This window comes from Leptodactylus fuscus, chromosome 5 (assembly GCF_031893055.1).
Source record: "Leptodactylus fuscus isolate aLepFus1 chromosome 5, aLepFus1.hap2, whole genome shotgun sequence".
Lineage (NCBI taxonomy): Eukaryota > Metazoa > Chordata > Amphibia > Anura > Leptodactylidae > Leptodactylus > Leptodactylus fuscus.
The window spans coordinates 1734935-1741407 of NC_134269.1; the positions used below are offsets into that span (position 1 = coordinate 1734935).

A 6473-nucleotide genomic window follows, 5' to 3' on the forward strand; every position below is an offset into this window, starting at 1 on the left:
ATAAATAAAATAAAATAATATATTTATTTAGAACCTGTAATGTAAAAAGGGGAAATTACTGATCTCAGCCTTGGGACTCATTATTTTTATTTTTTCTCATTTAATACCTTGAGATTTGATGAGCCAAGAATGTGTTGTAATGTTATCTCTAGAGATCCCTTCCTTGGGAATTTAGGATTTAGATATAAATCATGAACTGAGCATGCAAGTTATTGTTGCTTTTCTACAATAAACCAGTGGGCACCTTCTTCTACACTACTATTGTTACACTCCAGAGGACGCCGTCTTCTAGGCTACAGCTATTACACTCCAGAGGACACCTTCTTCTAGGCTACAGCTATTACACTACAGTAGGCACCTTCTTCTAGACTCTTAATGTTACAATCCAGAGGACAACTTCTTCTAGGCTACAGCTATTACACTCCAGAGGACACCGTCTTCTAGACTCCTAATCTTACAATCCAGAGGACAACTTCTTCTAGACTCCTACTATTACACTCCAGAGGACACCTTCTTCTAGACTCCTACTATTACACTCCAGAGGACACCTTCTTCTAGACTCCTACTATTACACTCCAGAAGTCACCTTCTTCTAGACTCCTACTATTACACTCCAGAGGACACCTTCTTCTAGACTCCTACTATTACACTCCAGAGGACACCTTCTTCTAGACTCCTACTATTACACTCCAGAAGTCACCTTCTTTTAGACTCCTACTATTACACTCCAGAGGACACCGTCTTCTAGACTCCTAATCTTACAATCCAGAGGACACCTTCTTCTAGACTCCTACTATTACACTCCAGAGGACACCTTCTTCTTGACTCCTACTATTACACTCCAGAAGTCACCTTCTAGACTCCTAATATTAAACTCCAGAAAACACCATCTTCTAAACTCCTATTACACTCCAGAGGACATTGTCTTCTAAACTCCTATTACACTCCAGAGGTCACCTGCTTCTAGAAGACTACTAGACACCTTCTTCTTACATTAGAGATGAAGGTTCATGATTTGAACTTTACTGTTGTCAAATAATTTTTTATGTTGGGATTCCCTGAGCTGAATGATTACAAGTTGATTTTCTTCTCCATTATTCTGGTTATGTATTCCATGACTATATGTGAAAACCTCTTGATCATTTCACTGGTGTCCATGAGCCAACGTCTCCAGTCTCCAATGTATTTCTTCCTTGGACATTTGGCTCTGTCAGACATATTCCTTATAACAAGTGTTGTCCCTAAGATGCTGGACATTGTCATAAGGGAAGGGAGCACTATACCTTACATTGCCTGCTTAGCTCAGTCTTACTTGTATGGGGGAATGATTAGTACTGAGTGTTATTTGCTGTCGGCCATGTCCTATGACCGGTACTTGGCCATCTGTAGACCTCTCCATTATATCTCAATGATGACTGTCAAGCTTAGATACAGCCTGGTCATCTCCTCCTGGGTCCTCAGTTTTGCTTTACTGTTTATATCAATTCTCCTTGTATGTGACTTAGACTTCTGTGGGCCGAATGTTATTAACCATTTCTTCTGTGACTACGCCCCTGTTTTAGAGCTCTCTTGCTCAGATACCACGGTTCCTGACATAGAAATGATTATCATTGGTTTCCCAGTAATTATTTTGCCCTTTCTATTTGTTATTACGACTTATGTTTATATCTTTATCACCATTTTTCGAATTTCCTCCACGTCAGGCCGACAAAAAACCTTCTCCACCTGTAGCTCTCACTTGGTGGTGGTTTCCATCTATTACGGCTCCATGTTTATCATCTACATGATCCCGTACAGAGGACATTCTGTGACTATTAATAAGTTTATTTCCCTGGTCTATATTGTACTGACCCCCCTTGTAAATCCGATGATTTACAGTCTGAGAAACAAGGAGATTCAGTCCTCTGTGATGAAATATCTGCAGGTCTGTGGTAAGAGACAGAAGCAAGAAGAAGAAAGACATGGAACTTACTAACAAAGGGGAATTCTGGTCAGTGCAACATTAGGATTGGGAACAGGAATTAGAGGTCTGTATGAAACAATGTATGTTTCTATCATTCTATTTTGTATTTTGTTTCGATGGCGTTCCCTCTACATTAATATGACTTTGTAACATTGTCCAATAATTCATTTCAGTTACAGGAGCTCCATATTTATATTGGTTGTATTATGTTTCACTAGGGTTGTGCGATCGGGATTGGAAAAATTTGGATTCCGATCGGTGATCAAGTAAATTTCACAATAGCGATCGGAATTCCAATCCCAATCTTTTCCAGTGAGATCGAGGCCAGAGGTTATTTCCTGGCCAAGCATTGTGGAAAAAGATAACAATGTTAGCTACTACCACTACAATGTACAGTAATGGAGATGTAGCAGAGTCCAGTATACGGCACAGCAGGGAGGGAACAGAAGAGTAGTAGTATCTACTATTATGTTTCCTCCCTGCTGTGTTGTATACTGGACTCTGCTACATCTCCATTACTGTACATTGACTTGTCTATCTGCTCTTCTGCTTCGTCCCTGCTTTACCATATACTTAGCTCTATTACATCTCAGATGTAGCAGAGCTGAGTATATGGTAAAGCAGGGACAAAGCAGAAGTGTGGCAGGCTGAGGTAAATCACTCTGTGCTGCTGCGATAGCTGCCTTATCTGCAGTAACTGACACTCGCTGACTGCGGCTATTTTAGGTGAGTGCCCTTCTCGCTGCGCTGTACCACCAGCCGGAGCAGTGCCCTCTCTGCCCAGTGCCTTTATATCTCTCCAGCACGTCCTCGTAGGCCTGCAGGTATTAATGTTCTTCAGTGCGCTGATGTGAAGACGAGGAGGCACTCGCCATATAATAAGTCATGGCTGAAGTTCGCGAGTAGATAGATACTACTGTACATTGACTTGTCTATCTACTCTTCTGCTTCATCCCTGCTTTATCGTATACTCAGCTCTGCTACATCTGAGATGTAGCAGAGCTGAGTATCTGGCAAAGCAGGGACGAAGCAGAAGAGTAGATAGACAAGTCAATGTACGGTAATGGACAGTAATGGAGAAGTAGCAGAGTAGAAGAGTAGATGGTATCTATCTACTCGCGAACTTCAGCCATGGCTTATTATATGGCGAGCGCCTCGTCGTCCTCACGTAGTGATTAAAAAACAATGTTTTATGGCCATTTTAGTGTTCCCTTGCTCTTTCTCTGCATTCTAAGGACTTGCATGTATTTTTTGGTAACTTTTCATAGTTTTTGAAAACGATCTTAAAAAAATAAATAAAATAAAATCGGGTTCGAATGGAAAATGATTGAAAATTGGAGAATTCTCAAGATCGGCTCCACCCTGTTTCACATCTTTTGTTGATTAAGATCCCATTTACTGAAAATGAATGCTTTGCCTGGGGTCACTGGGGTCACCAGAGTCTGATTTTTTTATTTTATTTTATTTTATTTTTTTTAGTAGGGAACTTTGTTGTTCTTACTGGTAACATTTTTGGTACTTACAACATTCTGATCACCTTTTATTGCTATATTTAGGGGAGGCGGTGATTTGCACATTGCATTTCTTCCAGCCGCGGTCAGGCTGTATAATCAACATCAAGCTAAGTGGAAATCACTCCGCACAGAGAACTAAATGATCCTGAAGTTTATTTTTTGTCCTCTTAGTAGCTATGACTCCTGCAATGAGCTTCTATGTGTTTTTTCTTGTAATATATTATTGTAATATCATGCTGCTCTAACACACCATGGTGGGACTATTAAAGGAATATCTTGTCTTATCTTATATTTTTACTTCATTCAAAAGACTGTAAATTTAATTTAAGGTTGGGTTCAGAGCACAGCCCATCTCTTTGTTGTTCATGTCCATCATGGTCCCAAATGATGGAGAAGCAAACCACTAAAACATGGTTACCACTGATATGGGTCCTCTAGGACCAGCGGCTATGACAGTTTCTGATACCCGGCAGATTGTGTGGCTCCCATAGCTGTGTATACAGCGGTCATTGAGCAATTGGGAGGGCAGGAACAGTAATAAACCATCCCTGCCTTCTCTAGGGGAGCTCCGGCTGTAGTAAGAGCTGGCTCCCAGCCTATGCAGGTGCAGCTACTTTGTTGCAGAACAAGACAAGCACTATCAGGAGTGATCCTGTATTGATTAAGTGAGTAGCACTATCTATTTACACAAATCTTAAAATATTCCAATTTGCAGGTGGAGCAAAACAAAATATTATGACCATCACTAGAGATGAGCGAATACCGTTTGATTGAGTAGATATTCAATAGAATATTAAGGTATTCCAGATATTCAACTCCAATTGAATACCCCACAGTAAACGCAGTAAAAATTTGTATCCCCTCCCACCTTCCCTGGCGCTTTTTTTTGCACCAATAACTGTGCAGGGGAGGTGGGACAGGAAGCAGGAAAACGTAGGCATAAAAAAAAAATAGGAGAAAGTCATTAACTGGCTAAATCAGGTGACCTCGGATTTATAAGAATAGTGGCCGCCATATTTGTGCTAGATGCGGTTTGGTGAGATAGGGAGAGACGTCTGCTGAGGGTCAGAGGGAATTTAGCTACTGCTAGGCAGGAAAACTGAAAACCAATAGATCTTTTCAGAGCTAAACTGCAGGAAGAGTATATATACACCTTCAGTATATACACTCATCCTGCAGAAATTTCACAAAAGACCTTTTTAGGGTGCATTCACATGGAGTAACATGCCACGTGACCTGGCACGTATACGCCGTGTGAGATTTTGAGCGCCGTATACGCTCCCATTGATTTCAATGGGAGTTAGTCTCGTATACGCCGCGTTATTTTCACGGCCGCAAAATAATGCAGTCCAGGCTCCCATTGAAATCAATGAGAGCGTACACGTGGCACGTTACTCCGTGTGAATGTACCCTTAGGGCTCAAATTCCTTACCACTGGTATACAGTATATCCCTGTCCCATACCGGTGTGAAGCAAACTGTATCCTTTGCATCCGATATACACAGTGGTAGATACACGCTATAAATATCTACCATCCGTGTATACTTTAAAAAAATACACTTGTATACATCAGTTTGTGCATTCATTCTACCTGTCCCATTGGGTGAGAAGCGAGCTGTATACTTTCATCCATTATATACGGCAGTAGATAAACGCTATATATACCTACACTCCGTGTATACTTTAAACAAAAACACTTGCATACATCTCAAAATGCGTAAGCCTAGCACAGAGGGATGTGGACGAGGACAAGGACGAGGACAAGGGTGTAGAAAAGCAGCTGGGGAGCAAGGTTGCAGTCAAGCTACTGCACATCCAATGCCTACTGGTGAGGGGCAGCCAGCATTGCCCTTTTCCACAATCCCTGGCTTGATGGCTACATTAAGCAGGGTGCAGGGTACAACACTAACCAGGCCCGAGCACCAGGAACAGGTGTTACAGTGTCTAGCGGATAACAGTTCCAGGTGCTTTTCCACCAGCCAGTCAGCCACAACCTCAAGTCCTCTTCCTAGCCAAGAGTCTGGCCCTCCTTCCTCCCAACATGCCCAATCTTCCCAGCACAGTCATCCCAACTTTGCCCCCTCCCAGGAGCTGTTTTTGGGTCCTTTCACTGTCTCTCACTCTGTCCAACCACTTCCTGAATCCCGGGAGCTACCACACGACTTTGTGTGCCCTGATGCCCAAACACTGGAGCATCCGCTATCTCCTGGCGATTTTGTGGTTGTGGACGTGCAACCAGCATTTCTCATCCTCAGTGATGATGATGAGACACAGTTGCCGTCAGGGCAGGCTGTTGTCATGTGCAGGAGGGGGAGCCGAGAGAGGAATTGGAAGAGGAGGTAGTGGACGACGAGGCGACCGACCCAACCTGGGCAGGGGTGATGTCTAGCGGGGAAAGCAGTATAGATGTGGAGGCAAGCGCAGCACCCAAAAAAGTTGGCTAGAGGTAGAGGCATGTCCAGAGCACAGGACAGCTACTTCACAGCACCAGGACAGACCCAGCAAGGCCCAAGATGTTCCCTGTTCTAGCCACTCGAAGAAAAAAAAAAAACTCCCCCAAGTCCCTCGATGGTGTGGAAATTTTTCAATGTATGCATGGAGGACAAATTTAGTGTGGTTTACACACTTTGCAACTCTCAACTGAGTATGGGCCCTGAAAAGAGCAACCTGACCACCTCAGGCATGCGCCGTCATTTGGAAAGCAAGCACTGGGCTCAGTGGGAGAGAGCAAACGCAGGACAATCATCATCCGGTGTTGCCAGCACTGCTTCTCCACTGTTGCCAATGCTGGTGCTGCAGTCCAGACCACCAGCCAGGAAACCTCCACATCTGTCTCTGCCAGTTTGGGGACTTCACCCTCATACTCCCCTTTTTATGTCTCTGGTCTTTCACCTGCACCATCATGCGCCTTTTCAAAGCAACCCACCATCTCCCAGGTGTTTGAGCGCAGGCAGAAGTATAGTGCAAGCCACCCACAGGCCCAAGCCTTAAAAGGG

General features: G+C 43.4%; 1 pseudogene; it reads left to right on the plus strand.

Annotated features, from left to right (window-relative positions):
* The first annotated feature begins 1000 nt into the window (after nucleotides 1-1000).
* LOC142202257 (olfactory receptor 6N1-like) lies at nucleotides 1001-1975 on the plus strand (annotated as a pseudogene).
* Nucleotides 1976-6473: the final 4498 nt, after the last annotated feature.